Below are 17,946 nucleotides of genomic sequence, written 5' to 3' on the forward strand. Positions count from 1 at the left end.
GAGCTTGGGCTTGTGTCTGGTGCAGGAGCTTCAGAGGGTCCTTGGGCCACCCCATTGCAACACCTTATTAACAATGGTTCCGTGCTCCAAATACACACTTTGATTCAAAACTGTGACTGACAGAAATAATAAAGAACATCAGAAATATATCATATCACAAGAGGGCTTGTGGTATGAAGCTATCATTAAAATCAGATAAAGTGATGTCAGCTTCACCAGAAACTAAATGGTGTTCTTGGGAGTCTTAAGGAAAGGTGCTAAACTCAGGCAGAGAGAGAGAGAGACAGCTGGAAGGAAGGAAAGGAAAAAGGCATTTTGAGTATGCTGCTAGATGCTGTCATGTGGATTTTCTCCTAAACATCTCTGTGAGCCTGATGACTTGGAGCAATTTAAGGAAAATGCTTTGAGGGCACACAGCTAGGCCATGATCAGAAACAGAACCCAGTCTGTTGGTGCAACAGGAAGGGATCAGCATGGAACCTGTATTTGAGAGGAAAGATCAGCTGCTGCAGTTCTCATTCTTCTCTCAGATCCTTATCCTAAAAGTCTGGCTCTGGTCTACCTGCATTCACACAACTCAGCCTTCCACAGATGAGTGCCACGGCAGTAACTATCATCTCTCATACAATTTAAACCCTTGGTACTTGAAAGTCAGGAACAGTGCCAGACCTTGAGTGCCCCACCCATATCCCTTTGGCCCACACTGGTATCAAAGACATCTTTGGTGAATAATTCCCAGATACACATAAGGCTCCCCACCTCAAGCCCTCGTATCTCTCTCCTAGAGAGAGGTAGGCCTGTATAAAGGGGCACAAACCAACATAATATGTAAGAACTAGAGACTTGCTCTCATCAGCCCTTCCTGAGAAATCCCCCAGAAGACAAGCTTTCGACAACCAAATTAACTAGAATAACATTGACATAAGGACTGACGGTGAATACTATAGTTCCTTATAGAACTAAAACAAATGAGTTTAAAAGGAAGGCAGTATGACATATAATGGCTTTCTGCTCTGATGGTATAGATACAGCAGAACTATAAAAAAACTAAATATTGGTCAGGTGTGGTGGCTCAGGCCTATAATTAAAAACTTTGGGAGGCTGAGGCAAGAGGACTGCTTGAGGTAAGGAGTTCAAAACAAGCCTGGCTAAAGTGGTGAAACCCTGTCTCTACTAAAAATACAAACACTTAGCCAGGTATGGTGGTGTGTGCCTGTAGTCCCACCCAGCTACTGGGGAGGCAGAGGTATGAGAATCCCTTGAGCCTGGGAGGCAGAGGTTGCAGCAAGCTGAGATCGTGCCACTGCACTCCAGCCTGGGCAACAGAGTGAGACTCTGCCTCCAAAACAAAACAAAACAAAACAAAACAATAAAACTTAACAAAGTTACTGTATTAGTCTGTTCTTAGGCTGCTAATAAAGACATACCTGAGACTGGGTAATTTATAAAGAAAAAGAGATTTAATTGACTCACAGTTCCACATAGCTGGGGAGGCCTTACAGTCACGGCAGAAGGCAAAGGAGGAGCAAAGTCACACCTTCAATGGTGGCAGGCAAGAGAGCTTGTGCAGAGGAACTCCCATTTATCAAACCATCGGATCTCGTGAGACTTATTCACTACTATGAGAACAGTAGGGGGAAAACCACGCCCATGATTCAATTATCTCCACCTGGACCACCCTTGACATGTGGGGATTATTGAAAATCAAGGTGAGATTCGGGTGGGGACACAGGCAGACCATATCAGTTACTTATAGAACCAAAACTGAATGAGAGTTATAAGAGAGGGAGTATGGTATGTAATGGCTATATGATTTGATAATATAGGTATAGTACAACTATAAAAATGAAGGGGAGGTTGGAGATGGCACTTGCAAAGGAAAATTTTAGCTATTTTCAAAAATAGTGGTAATAGAATAGTTTTGTATTCCTCAGGTCTTTGTGTGGTTTCAAATTTGACTTGGGAGTATCATTAAACTCATGATAAGTTTTTTCTTAGCTCTGTCCAAAGAAAAAGCCTAGATATACCAACCAACCCAAAGCACTTGCATCCCTGGCATTCACATTATGGTCTTAGAATATTGTTTCCCACCAAAAGACCCCAAGGCTTTTTAGAGATGTGCCTGATTCCAGGTCAGGGGCAGGAAACGAGCAAGATGAGTAAAGAACTGTGATCTTTCATTGTCGCAGCTGAGGTCATTCTTCTGCTCAGCTGCTCTGTTTCTCTGAGCACCATAGTCTATTAGCCATTGTCATAAATCCCTGTGGCTCAGAGTCCCCTGGCTACCATTCTAGTTTTGCTGCTTAATAGAACAATTAGAACTGATCGACCTTTCCTGTTTTAGATTTCTTTCATTATACTGACAAAAGGGACATGAGCTCCACAGATGTCTTCCTCCTTGTCATTCTTTGCTTACAAAAAAGACTCTTGAGCTTCTCGGCGATGTCAGTCTCCCTTTTCTAGTTGATTTCTCATTCTTTTAGTACAGGGAGTATCCTCTGTAGCATAGTCAACTTACACATTATCTGGTCTTTTAAATAAATCCATTCCCGCATGTCTACTCTGTGGTTCAGCATTTGGGGATAGGTGTTCCCTGAGATTTTGTTTGACTATGTAATTCACGTTTCCTGTTTCAGGTCTGGTCTTCACACACTCTTGTCCTGAGCCTTAATTCTCCTCTTTTTTCACCATACCACCTGTCTCATTTATCCATTTTCTTCTATATTCTCTCATGGCTTATGTTTCTCTACAGGGGTCAAAGCCAACCACAATGGAAAGGCAGTAAGTTGTATCTTGCAGCTCCTTCCAGACGATGATGCTTCCTGGCCCAGCTGAGGTTGCGAGACAGTGAGGGTTTGTGTTAACCATCTGAGAGTGGGTGGAGTCTGGTGGACTCTGGAATTGGGTTTTGAGAGAGGAAGCATCAATTCTGTCACACTGAATACTGGAAGTGTAAAAAATTTAGAAGGAGAGAAAAAAAGCAGGAGTCATGCCTCAATTTGGTGTATAGCTTAATACTTAAGAACATGGGCTTTGGAATTGGTGGACTGGATTCAAATCTTCTCTCTATTGCTTACTATGTGAGTGACTTTGGTAAAGTTAAAGTCTCAATTTTTTCCTCATCTATAAAAGTGATGAGTAAATAATATGTGTCTGATGATTAAATGACATATTAAGCATTAGGTAAATTTACCTTTATTAGTAATAATTGTATGAAGAATCTAGTAAAGGTCTTGATGATCTATCCTCAGTGGCTCCAGAATTGCAATCAGGACTAGTTTGGAAGCTGCACACTGCCTTGCTGTGGGCGAGTGGTAGTGGAGGGGCCTAAAACTATATTTCTAAGACACTTTACAAAAATTGAGAAAATAAATAAAATGACTCTGGGAGATGTTTCTTGTCTGATGACCAAAAGTGATGAGAGGGAACTGGGATTGCTTAGCAGAGAGAAGGCCAGACAAAACTAGGACAGGTGAAAGTAACATAACCTGTTTCATGGTTTGAAGGGCTGTCATAGGGAAGAGAAAATTGACTTGCTCAATAATGCTCAATGGTGGCCAGGTGCGATGGGTCACACCTGTAATCCCAGCACTTTGGGAGGCTGAGGCAGGTGGATCACGAGGTCAGGAGTTCGAGACCAGCCTGACCAATGTGGTGAAGCCTTGTCTTTACTAAAAATACAAAAATTAGCTGGGTGTGGTGGCATGCACCTGTAATGCCAGCTACTTAGAAGGCTGTGGCAGGAAAATTACTTGAACCCCAGAGGTGAGGTTGCAGTAAGCTGAGATCACACCACTACACTCCAACCTGGGTGACAGAGACTCTGTCTCAAATAATAATAATAATAATAATAATAATAATAATGCTCAATGATGTAAGTAAAAAGGATGCATCTAATACCAATGGGAAGAAGCTGTATATAGAGAAAGGTTTCTGCTCCCATTAAAAAGATGTTTTCAAATCCCCAAAGAGGAAATATAGCCATGGGTAATGGGAATTTCCCATTTCACTAGAACATTTCAAGAGAGGATGGAAGGTCTACTTTGCTGTAAGGTTGCAGAGGAAATGAACCTCTGACAGTTTTTAAGTAGATAATCCAAAGACAGTTCCACACCAGAAAGTCTCTGATTCTTTGTTGAGGTATCTTGTTTTTTTTTTTTTTTTTTTTTTTTTTTTTTTTTTTGAGGCGGAGTCTCGCTCTGTCGCCCAGGCTGGAGTGCAGTGGCCAGATCTCAGCTCACTGCAAGCTCCGCCTCCCGAGTTTACGCCATTCTCCTGCCTCAGCCTCCTGAGTAGCTGGGACTACAGGCGCCCGCCACCTCGCCCGGCTAGTTTTTGTATTTTTAGTAGAGATGGGGTTTCACCGTGTTAGTCAGGATGGTCTCGATGTCCTGACCTCGTGATCCGCCCATCTCGGCCTCCCAAAGTGCTGGGATTACAGGCTTGAGCCACCGCGCCCGGCCGAGGTATCTTGTTTTTAAAGGAATGTAAGAATGAACTTGTGGGAAAGGGTCAGAGCAATCTCAAAGATCAGATAAGAGTAAGAGCCAGAACGTTGAAGTGATTTGAACTGGATGAAATGAACCAATAATACGTTTAAGCAGTGTTATGCCAACAGAAAAGTATGAACCCATATATTTTTAACCTGCCAAATTTGTACATATGCTGTATTCCTGAAATAAACTGCTCTTTTCTATCAGGGGAACCCGCCCCCGATAATTCAACGTTATTTCATGTAGGTTCTTTTCTATTTCCCTAAGTGTTGGCCAGTCTGAGAAATAAAGGGAAAGAGTACAAAAGAGAGAAAATTTAAAACTGGGCATCTGGGGGAGACATCACATGTCGGCAGGTTCTGTGATGCCCCCTAAGCCGCCAAACCAGCAAGTTTTTGTTAGTGATTTTCAAAAGGGGAGGGAGTGTGTGAATAGGGTGTGGGTCACAGAGATCACATGCTTCATAAGGTAATAAAATATCACAAGGCAAATGGAGGCAGGGCAAGATCACAGGACCAGGGTGAAATTAAAAATGCTAATGAAGTTTCATGTCCCACCGGGCACACATTGTCACTGATAACATCTTATCAGGAGACAGGGTTTGTGAGCAGAAAACCGGTCTGACCAAAATTTATTAGGCAGGAATTTCCTCATCCTAATAGGCCTGGGAGCGCTATGGGAGACCAGGGCTTATTTCATCCCTTATCTGCAACTTGATAAGACAGACATTCCCAGAGTGGCCATTTCAGAGACCTCCCCCCAGGAATGCATTCTCTTTCTCAGGGCAGTTCCTTGCTGAGAAAAAGAATTCAGTGATATTTCTCCTATTCGCTTTTGAAAGAAGAGAAATATGGCTCTGTTCTGCCTGGCTATCAGGCAGCCAGACCTAATGGTTATCTCCCTTGTTCCCTGAACATTGCTGTTATCCTGTTCTTTTTTCGAGGTGCCCAGATTTCATATTGTTTAAACACATATGCTTTAAGAACAATTTGTGCAGTTAACGCAATCATCACAGGGTCCTGAGGTGACATACATCCTCAGCTTACAAAGATGATGGGATTAAGAGATTAAAGTAAAGACAGGCATAGGAAATCACAAGAGTATTGATTGGGGAAGTGATAAATGTCCATGAAATCTTCACAATTTATGTTCAGAGATTGCAGTAAAGACAGGCATAATAAATTATAAAAGTATTAGTTTGGGGAACTAATAAATGCCCATGAAATATTCACAATTTATGTTCTTCTGCCATGGCTTCAGCTGGTCCCTCTGTTTGGGGTCCCTGACTTCCCACAACACTTTTCTTAGTTGACGCCTAAATAATAGCTCCCAAATGACTCTTCAGCAATGAAACTTCTTTAGAACAAAATCGTCCAAAATGGAAAGGAAATCTTCAAATGACTAGAAACATTACTTTTGCCTGAACATGATGGCTCACACCTGTAATCCCAGCACTTTGGGAGGCTGAGGTGGGTGGATCATGAGGTCAGGAGTTCAAGACCAGCCTAGCCAAGATGGTGAAAACTCATCTCTACTAAAAATACAAAAAACAAAACCAAAAACAAACAAACAAACAAAAACACTAGCAGGGCATGGTGGGGTACCTATAGTCCCAGCTACTTAGGATGCTGAGGCAGAGAATTGCTAGAACCCTGCAGGCAGAGGTTGCAGTGAGCTAAAATGGTGCCACTGCACTCCAGCATGGGCAATAGAGTGAGACTCCATCTCAAAAAAAAAAAAAAAAAAAAAATTAGCCAGGCATGATGGCATATGCCTATAGTCCCAGCTACTCAAGGGGCTGTGGTGGGAGGATGACTTGAGCCTGGGAAGTTGAAGTAAGCTACAGTAAGCTGTGGTTTCACCACTGCACTCCAGCCTGGACAACAGAGCAAGACCCTGCCTCAAAAAGGAAAGAAAGGAAAGGAAAGGAAAGGAAAGGAAAGGAAAACATTGCTCTGTCAAGCATGACAGAACAAAACAACAGTGAACCAAAGTCCCAGTATGTGTACAGACATACGTCAGAGATACAGTAGGTTCAGTTCCAGACCACCACAATAAAGCAAATATTACAATAAAGCAAGTCACAGGAATTTTTTGGTTCCCTAGTGCATACAGAAGTTGTGTTTACACTATACTGTACCATAAGTGTGCAATACCACTATGTCTAAGAAACAATGTACATACCTGAATTTAAAAATACTTCACTGCTAAGAAATGCTAACAATCAGCTGAGCATTCATCAAATCACACTCTTTTTGCTGGTACAGGGTCTTGCCTCAATGTTGATGGCAGCTGGCTGATCAGGGTGGTAGTTGCTAAATGTTAGGGTAGCTGTGACAATTTCTTCCACTAAGACAACAGTGCAGTTTGTTGCATTGATTGACTCTTTCTTTCACAAAACATTCCTTTGTAGCATGCAATGCTGTTTGATAGCATTTTACTCTCAGCAGAACTTCTTTTAAAATTGGAGTCAATGCTCTCAAACCCTACTGTTGCTTAATCAGCTAAGCTCATGTAATATTCTAAATCCTTTGTTGTCATTTCAGCAAAGTTCACAGCATCTTCACCAGGAGTAGATTCCATCTCAAGAAACTGCTTTCTTTGCTCATTCATGGAAAGCAACTTCTCATTTGTTCAAATTTTATCAGGAGATTGCAACAATTCAGACACATCTTCAGACTTCACTTCTAATTCTAGTTCTCTTGCTTTTTCCACCACATCAGCTATTACTTGCCTTCCTTCACTGAAGTCTTTAACCCTTCAAAGTAATCCATGAGGGCTGGGAATCAATGTCTTCCAAACTCCTGTTGGTGTTGATATTTTGACCTCCTCCTACGAGCACACATATTCTTAATGACATCCACAATGGTTAATCTTTTCCCGAAGGTTTTCAATTAACTTTGCCTAGATCTGTTAGAGGCATCACAGTCTATGGCAGCTATAGCCTTACAAAATATATTTCTTAAGTAATAAGACTTGAAAGTCAGGCCAGGCATGGTGGTTCACACCTGTAATCCCAGCACTTTGGAGGCTGAGATGGGTGGATCACTTGAGGTCAAGAATTCGAGACCAGCCTGGCCAACATGGTGAAACCCCATCTCTACTAAAAATACAAAAAATTAGCCAGGTGTGGTGGTGCACACCTGTGATCCCAGCTACTCAGGAGGCTGAGGTGGGAGAATTGCTTGAACCCAGGAGGCAGAGGTTGCAGTGAGCGGAGATTGCACCACTGCACTCTAGCCTGGGAGACAGAGCGAGACTCAGTCTCAAAAAAATAAAAAAGACTTGAAAGTCAAAATTACTTCTAATCCATGGGCCACAGAATGGATGTTGGGTTAGCAGGCATGAAAACATTACTCTCCATGTACATGTCTATCAGAGATCTTGGGTGACCCGCTGCATTGTCAATGAGCAGTCATATTTCTTTTTTTTTTTTTTTTGGTATGTGAAGAAAAGCATGTAAAATTCCATTTTATTTGCTTTCAATAATATCAACATGAACAATAACAAAAGATGCTGTATTTCTAAAACAAAGAAGACATATGGCGATGGTGTACAGATAATTACCTTAGAGGAGGGGATGGGCAATGGAGATCCCCGTGTATTGGGTTATTTCTTTATATATATATATATATATATATATACTTTAAGCTCTAGGGTATATGTGCATAATGTGCAGGCTCGTTACATAGGTATACATATACCATGCTGGCCTGCTGCACCCATCAACCCGTCATTTACATTAGGTATTTCTCCCAATGCTGTCCCTCCCCCCGCCCCCCATTCCATGACAGGCCCTGGTGTGTGATGTTCCCCACCCTGTGACCAAGTGTTCTCATTGTTCGATCCCCACCTATGAGTGAGCACATGCAGAGTTTGGTTTTCTTTCCTTGTTATAGTTAATGAGCAGTCATATTTCAAAAGGAATCTTTTTTTTCTGAGGAGTAGATCTCAATAGTGGACATAAAATATTCAGTAAACCGTGCTGTAAACAGATGTGTTGTCATGCAGGCTTTGTTTTTCCTTTTATGTAAGGCACAGGCATAATACTTGTGGAACTTAGGATTTTTGGAATTGTAAATGAGCGCTGGCTTCAACTTAAAGTCAGCAGCTGCATTAGCCCCTAATTAGAGAGCCAGCCTGTCCTTCAAATCTTTGAAGCCAGGCACTCACTTCTGTTTAGCTGTGAAAGTCCTAGATGACATTTTCTTCCAATAGAAGGCTGTTTTGTCTACATTGAAAATCTTATGTTTGGTGTAACCACCTTCATTAATGATCTTAGCTAGATCTTCTGGATAACTTACTGCAGCTTCTACATCAGTACTTTCTACTTCACCTTGTACTTTTGTGTTCTGGAGATGGCTTCTTTCCTTAAACCTCGTGGACCAACTTCTGCTAGCTTCAAACTTTTCCTCTGAAGCTTTCTCACCTCTCTTAGGTGCCATAATTCTCTTTAATTGAAGATAATTAGGTCCTTGCCCACTCAGGATTAGGCTTTGTCTTAAGAGAATGTTGTGGCTGGTTTGATCTTCTATTCAGACCACTAGAACTTTCTCCATATCAGCAATAAGGCTGTTTTGCTTTCTTATCATTCCTGTGTTCACTGAAATACCACTTTTAATTTCCTAGCTTTTAGCCTATCTTGGCTTTCAACGTACCTTCCTTACTAAGCTTAATCATGTCCAGCTTTTGATTTAAAGAGAGAGATGTGTGACTCTTCCTTTCACTTGAACACTGAGAGGTCATTGCAGGGCTATTAGTTGGCTTAATTTTAATATTGTTGTGTCTCAGAGAATAGGGAGGTCTGAAGAGAGGGAGAGACAAGGCTGTTCAGTGGAGCAGTCAAGACACACAGCATGTATAGATTAAGTTCACCATTTTATATGGGCTCAGTTTGTGGCACCGCACAACAATTGCAATAGTAACATCACAGATCACCATAATGGATATAATAATAATAATGAAAAAGTTTGAAATATTGTGAGAATCACCAAAATGTAATGCAAAGACACGAAATGAGCACATGCTCTTGGGAAAATGGTGCCAACAGACTTGCTTGATGCAAGTTTGCCACAAACCTTCAATTTGTAAAAAAAAAAACGCAGTGTCTGCAAAGTTCAATAAAGTGAAGAATAACAGAATGAGATTTGCAGGTACTTTAATGATGAATAAATGTCATTATACATTTGTAAACACCCATAGAATATACAACACCAAGAATGAACTCTAATGTAAACTACGGACTTTGGGTAATTAAGATTTGTCAATGTAGGATCATCAAATATAAAAACTGTATTTCTTTGATGGGGAAGCTATGCAGGTACAGGGACTGTGGATATATGGAAAATTTCTGTATCTTTCTCCTAATTTTGCTGTAAACCTGAAACTTCTCTAAAAAAAACTTTTTAAAATGCATGGAACACATTTTCTAAAAAGTTAATTGAAATCCACAACATTAGTTTTATGACCCACTAATGATTGAGACCTGCAATTTGAAAAACAGTCCTCCACAGCTACTTTAAAAAATGGTAGTGGAGGGGCGGAGCAAGATGGCCGAATAGGAACAGCTCCAGTCTCCAACTCCCAGCGCGAGTAACACAGAAGACCGGTGATTTCTGCATTTTCAACTGAGGTACTGGGGTCATCTCTCTAGGGAGTGCCGGACAATCGGTGCTGGTCAGCTGCTGCAGCCTGACCAGCGTGAGCTGAAGCAGGGCGAGGCATCGCCTCACCTGGAAGCGCAAGGGGGAAGGAAATCCGTTTTCCTAGCCAGGGGAACTGAGACACATAACACCTGGAAAATCGGGTAACTCCCACCCCAATACTGCGCTTTAAGGAAACAGGCACACCAGGAGAATATATCCCACACCTGGCCGGGAGGGTCCCACGCCCACGGAGCCTCCCTCACTGCTAACACAGCCGTCTGCGGCGATCTATCCGCAAGGCAGCAGCGAGGCTGGGGGAGGGGCGCCCGCCATTGCTGAGGCTTAAGTAGGTAAACAAAGCCGCTGGGAAGCTCGAACTGGGTGGAGCTCACAGCAGCTCAAGGAAACCTGCCTGTCTCTGTAGACTCCACCTCTGGGGACAGCCCACAGCTGAGGTCCAATAGGGAAAGCAGCGGGGGCGGTGCAGAGGCGAACGACTCTGTCTGACAGCTTTGGGGAGAGCCGTGGATCTCCCAACACGGAGGTTGAGATCCGAGAACGGACAGACTGCCTGCTCAGGTGGGTCCCTGACCCCTGAGTAGCCTAGCTGGGAGACATCCCCCACTAGGGGCAGTCTGACACCCCACACCTCACAGGGTGGAGTCATCCCTGAGAGGAAACTTCCAAAGGAAGAATCAGACAGGTACACTCGCTGCTCAGCAATATTCTATCTTTGGCAACCTCTGCTGCTGATACCCAGGCAAACAGGGTCTGGAGTGGACCTCAAGCAATCTCCAACAGACCAACAGACAGTCCTTCTGACTGTCAGACGGAAAACTATCAAACAGGAAGGACACCTATACCAAAACCCCATCAGTACGTCACCATCATCAAAGACCAGAGACAGATAAAACCACAAAGATGGGGAAAAAGCAGGGCAGAAAAGCTGGAAATTCAAAAAATAAGAGCGCATCTCCCCCTGCAAAGGAGCGCAGCCCATCGCCAGCAACGGATCAAAGCTGGTCAGAGAATGACTTTGACGAGATGAGAGAAGAAGGCTTCAGTCCATCAAACTTCTCAGAGCTAAAGGAGGAATTACGTACCCAGCGCAAAGAAACTAAAAATCTTGAAAAAAAGTGGAAGAATTGACAGCTAGACTAATTAATGCAGAGAAGATCATAAACGAAATGACAGAGATGAAAACCATGACACGAGAAATACGTGACAAATGCACAAGCTTCAGTAACCGACTCGATCAACTGGAAGAAAGAGTATCAGCGATTGAGGATCAAATGAATGAAATGAAGCGAGAAGAGAAACCAAAAGAAAAAAGAAGAAAAAGAAATGAACAAAGCCTGCAAGAAGTATGGGATTATGTAAAAAGACCAAATCTACGTCTGATTGGGGTGCCTGAAAGTGAGGGGGAAAATGGAACCAAGTTGGAAAACACTCTTCAGGATATCATCCAGGAGAACTTCCCCAACCTAGTAGGGCAGGCCAACATTCAAATTCAGGAAATACAGAGAACGCCACAAAGATACTCCTCCAGAAGAGCAACTCCAAGACACATAATTGCCAGATTCACCAAAGTTGAAATGAAGGAAAAAATCTTAAGGGCAGCCAGAGAAAGGTCGGGTTACCCACAAAGGGAAGCCCATCAGACTAACAGCAGATCTCTCGGCAGAAACTCTACAAGCCAGAAGAGAGTGGGGGCCAATATTCAACGTTCTTAAAGAAAAGAATTTTCAACCCAGAATTTCATATCCAGCCAAACTAAGTTTCATCAGTGAAGGAGAAATAAAATCCTTTACAGATAAGCAAATGCTTAGAGATTTTGTCACCACCAGGCCTGCCTTACAAGAGACCCTGAAGGAAGCCCTAAACATGGAAAGGAACAACCGGTACCAGCCATTGCAAAAACATGCCAAAATGTAAAGACCATCGAGGCTAGGAAGAAACTGCATCAACTAATGAGCAAAATAACCAGTTAATATCATAATGACAGGATCAAGTTCACACATAACAATATTAACCTTAAATGTAAATGGACTAAATGCTCCAATTAAAAGACACAGACTGGCAAACTGGATAAAGAGTCAAGACCCATCAGTCTGCTGTATTCAGGAGACCCATCTCACATGCAGAGACATACATAGGCTCAAAATAAAGGGATGGAGAAAGATCTACCAAGCAAATGGAGAACAAAAAAAAGCAGGGGTTGCAATCCTAGTCTCTGATAAAACAGACTTTAAACCATCAAAGATCAAAAGAGACAAAGAAGGCCATTACATAATGGTAAAGGGATCAATTCAACAGGAAGAGCTAACTCTCCTAAATATATATGCACCCAATACAGGAGCACCCAGATTCATAAAGCAAGTCCTTAGAGACCTACAAAGAGACTTAGACTCCCATACAATAATAATGGGAGATTTCAACACTCCACTGTCAACATTAGACAGATCAACGAGACAGAAAGTTAACAAGGATATCCAGGAATTGAACTCATCTCTGCACCAAGCGGACCTAATAGACATCTATAGAACTCTCCACCCCAAATCAACAGAATATACATTCTTCTCAGCACCACATCGCACTTATTCCAAAATTGACCACATAATTGGAAGTAAAGCACTCCTCAGCAAATGTACAAGAACAGAAATTATAACAAACTGTCTCTCAGACCACAGTGCAATCAAACTAGAACTCAGGACTAAGAAACTCAATCAAAACCGCTCAACTACATGGAAACTGAATAACCTGCTCCTGAATGACTACTGGGTACATAACGAAATGAAAGCAGAAATAAAGATGTTCTTTGAAACCAATGAGAACAAAGATACAACATACCAGAATCTCTGGGACACATTTAAAGCAGTGTGTAGAGGGAAATTTATAGCACTAAATGCCCACAAGAGAAAGCAGGAAAGATCTAAAATTGACACTCTAACATCACAATTAAAAGAACTAGAGAGGCAAGAGCAAACACATTCAAAAGCTAGCAGAAGGCAAGAAATAACTAAGATCAGAGCAGAACTGAAGGAGATAGAGACACAAAAAACCCTCCAAAAAATCAATGAATCCAGGAGTTGGTTTTTTGAAAAGATCAACAAAATTGACAGACCGCTAGCAAGACTAATAAAGAAGAAAAGAGAGAGGAATCAAATAGACGCAATAAAAAATGATAAAGGGGATATCACCACTGACCCCACAGAAATACAAACAACCATCAGAGAATACTATAAATGCCTCTACGCAAATCAACTAGAAAATCTAGAAGAAATGGATAATTTCCTGGACACTTACACTCTCCCAAGACTAAACCAGGAAGAAGTTGAATCCCTGAATAGACCAATAACAGGCTCTGAAATTGAGGCAACAATTAATAGCCTACCCACGAAAAAAAGTCCAGGACCAGATGGATTCACAGCTGAATTCTACCAGAGGTACAAGGAGGAGCTGGTACCATTCCTTCTGAAACTATTCCAATCAATAGAAAAAGAGGGAATCCTCCCTAACTCATTTTATGAGGCCAACATCATCCTGATACCAAAGCCTGGCAGAGACACAACAAAAAAAGAGAATTTTAGACCAATATCCCTGATGAACATCGATGCAAAAATCTCAATAAAATACTGGCAAACCGGATTCAGCAGCACATCAAAAAGCTTATCCACCATGATCAAGTGGGCTTCATCCTGGGATGCAAGGCTGGTTCAACATTCGCAAATCAATAAACGTAATCCAGCATATAAACAGAACCAAAGACAAGAACCACATGATTATCTCAATAGATGCAGAAAAGGCTTTTGACAAAATTCAACAGCCCTTTATGCTAAAAACGCTCAATAAATTCGGTATTGATGGAACGTACCTCAAAATAATAAGAGCTATTTACGACAAACCCACAGCTAATATCATACTGAATGGGCAAAAACTGGAAAAATTCCCTTTGAAAACTGGCACAAGACAGGGATGCCCTCTCTCACCACTCCTATTCAACATAGTGTTGGAAGTTCTGGCTAGGGCAATCAGGCAAGAGAAAGAAATCAAGGGTATCCAGTTAGGAAAAGAAGAAGTCAAATTGTCCCTGTTTGCAGATGACATGATTGTATATTTAGAAAACCCCATTGTCTCAGCCCAAAATCTCCTTAAGCTGATAAGCAACTTCAGCAAAGTCTCAGGATACAAAATTAATGTGCAAAAATCACAAGCATTCTTATACACCAGTAACAGACAAGCAGAGAGCCAAATCAGGAATGAACTTCCATTCACAATTGCTTCAAAGAGAATAAAATACCTAGGAATCCAGCTTACAAGGGATGTAAAGGACCTCTTCAAGGAGAACTACAAACCACTGCTCAGTGAAATCAAAGAGGACACAAACAAATGGAAGAACATACCATGCTCATGGATAGGAAGAATCAATATCGTGAAAATGGCCATACTGCCCAAGGTGATTTATAGATTCAATGCCATCCCCATCAAGCTACCAATGAGTTTCTTCACAGAATTGGAAAAAACTGCTTTAAAGTTCATATGGAACCAAAAAAGAGCCCGCATTGCCAAGACAATCCTAAGTCAAAAGGACAAAGCTGGAGGCGTCACGCTACCTGACTTCAAACTATACTACAAGGCTACAGTAACCAAAACAGCATGGTACTGGTACCACAACAGAGAAATAGACCAATGGAACAGAACAGAGTCCTCAGAAATAATACCACACATCTACAGCCATCTGATCTTTGACAAACCTGACAAAAACAAGAAATGGGGAAAGGATTCCCTATTTAATAAATGGTGCTGGGAAAATTGGCTAGCCATAAGTAGAAAGCTGAAACTGGATCCTTTCCTTACCCCTTATACGAAAATTAATTCAAGATGGATTAGAGACTTAAATGTTAGACCTAATACCATAAAAACCCTAGAAGAAAATCTAGGTAGTACCATTCAGGACATAGGCATGGGCAAGGACTTCATGTCTAAAACACCAAAAGCAACGGCAGCAAAAGCCAAAATTGACAAATGGGATCTCATTAAACTAAAGAGCTTTTGCACAGCAAAAGAAACTACCATCAGAGTGAACAGGCAACCTACAGAATGGGAGAAAATTTTTGCAACCTACTCATCTGACAAAGGGCTAATATCCAGAATCTACAAAGAACTCAAACAAATATACAAGAAAAAAACAAACAACCCCATCAAAAAGTGGGGAAAGGATATGAACAGACATTTCTCAAAAGAAGACATCCATACAGCCAACAGACACATGAAAAAATGCTCGTCATCACTCGCCATCAGAGAAATGCAAATCAAAACCACAATGAGATACCATCTCACACCAGTTAGAATGGCAATCATTAAGAAGTCAGGAAATAATAGATGTTGGAGAGGATGTGGAGAAATAGGAACACTTTTACACTGTTGGTGGGATTGTAAACTAGTTCAACCATTATGGAAAACAGTATGGCGATTCCTCAAGGATCTAGAACTAGATGTACCATATGACCCAGCCATCCCACTACTGGGTATATACCCAAAGGATTATAAATTACTCTACTACAAAGACACATGCACACGTATGTTTATTGCGGCACTATTCACAATAGCAAAGACTTGGAATCAACCCAAATGTCCATCTGTGACAGACTGGATTAAGAAAATGTGGCACATATACACCATGGAATACTATGCAGCCATCAAAAAGGATGAGTTTGCGTCCTTTGTAGGGACATGGATGCAGCTGGAAACCATCATTCTTAGCAAACTATCACAAGAAGAGAAACCAAACACCGCATGTTCTCACTCATAGGTGAGAACTGAACAATGAGATCACTTGGACTCGGGAAGGGGAACATCACACACTGGGGCCTATCATGGGGAGGGGGGAGGAGGGAGGGATTGCATTGGGGAGTTATACATGATATAAACGTTATGCACATGTACCCTAGAACTTAAAGTATAATTAAAAAAAAAAAAAAAAAAAATGGTAGTGGAAACTGGGCATGGTGGCTAGTGCTTATAATCCCAGAAATTTGGGAGGCCTCGGCAGAATTGCTTGAGTCCAGAAGCAGGATGGTGAAAACCCATCTCTACAGAAAATTAAAAAATTAGCCACGTATGATGGCACATGACTGTAGTCCCAGCTACTCAGGAGGCTGGAGTGGTCAAGGCTGCAGTGAACCGTGATCACACCACTGCACTCCAGCCTGGGCAACAGAGTGAGACCCTGTTTAAAAAAAAAAAACTGGTAGTGGAGAAACTGCTTAATATACTTAACATATAAGTTATACCTGGGCATATTTTAAAGTTTTAAAAATATTAAATTATCAAAAAGTGATATGATGTAGGGTGGGTGAAAGAAAGGGAGATCAGATTCATAACCTTTAGGGTTAGAGGGCTCCAGACCTGAGGATTCAAATTTGGGAAGGGGAAGAAAAATGCGCATAGAAGACAAAAGGTATAGATAGGAAATAGATCGAAACACTAATAACTTCATTTGACAAATTCTGCTGAAAATGCAAGAGTATGCTCCTCAGTAAGGGGACCTAAAGATGTTTAATTCCCAGATGGCAGTATCACCAGCACATGGTGAGCAATATGTTCTTTTAAAAGTAATTTCATTTCATTTATTTTTAATGACAAAGTAAGACATAAATACATTCTCATCGTAAAAATTAAAATTATACAGAAAAAATCCTTTTTGACTCTGTTACTTCTCCTTAATTGCAGTGACCTTTCAAGAACAATTTTAACTTTGAGTACACTTTCAGACCTTTCCTAATACATTTTCAATGAGCTAGAAATCAAATGTGCATGAACACATAGAAATATATTAAAAACTTAACTGGTATTATAATGTGTGTTTTGTTCTGTAACTTGATTTTTGCATAACAATACATCACAGAGATTTTTCTATATTAGTGGATGTAGATTTATCTCATTCTTTATAATGTACTCATAGTGCTGATATATTTGGATTTAGATGTCTCACATTGTAAATTTTTTTGTGTGTTCCTGCTGTGTTTTGCTTCTGTTTCTCCTTTCTTGTCTTCTTTTGAGTTATTTGAATATTTTTAAAATATTGCATTTATCAATCATGATTTTCATTATATTTCTTTGTATACTTTTCTTGGTGGTTGCTGGAGAGATTAAAAAATATATAGCTTTTCACTATCTATTTACAGTTATTTTATCACCTTAATTGGAATATAGAAATCTTGCCACCTTATAGGACCCCTTACCCTCTCTAATATATGCTATAGTTGTCATATATTACTTGGTGAAACCCCATCTCTACAAAAAATATGAAAATTAACCAGGCATGGTGGTGCATGCCTGTAGTCCCAGCTACTCAGGATGCTGATGTGGGAGGATCACCTGGGCCTGGGGAGGTTGAAGCTGCAGTGGGCCATGATCATACCACTGCACTCCAGCCTGGGCAACAGAGTGAGACCTTGTTTCAAAAAAATTATAGTGGAGAAATTGCTTAATATACTTAACATATAAGTTATATATGGGAATATTTAAAAGTTTTTAAAATATTGAATTATTAAAAAGTGGTATAACTTAGGGTGGGTGAAAGAAAAGGAGATGAGGTTCATAACCTTTAGGGTAGAAGGCTCCAGACCTGACTATTTAAATTTGGGAAGGGGAAGAAAAATGGGCAAGAAGACATCCATTGAAAATCCTATCAGACAGTGTTATGACTTATGCTTTCAACCATCAAACATATTTTTAAAAATGCAAGAGAATAATAGTCTATTATATTTAACCAGTATAAATCATTTCTGTAGCCCTTACTTCAT

This window comes from Trachypithecus francoisi, unplaced genomic scaffold (genome assembly GCF_009764315.1).
Source record: "Trachypithecus francoisi isolate TF-2019V2 unplaced genomic scaffold, Tfra_2.0 Lachesis_group3, whole genome shotgun sequence".
In the NCBI taxonomy this organism is placed as follows: domain Eukaryota; kingdom Metazoa; phylum Chordata; class Mammalia; order Primates; family Cercopithecidae; genus Trachypithecus; species Trachypithecus francoisi.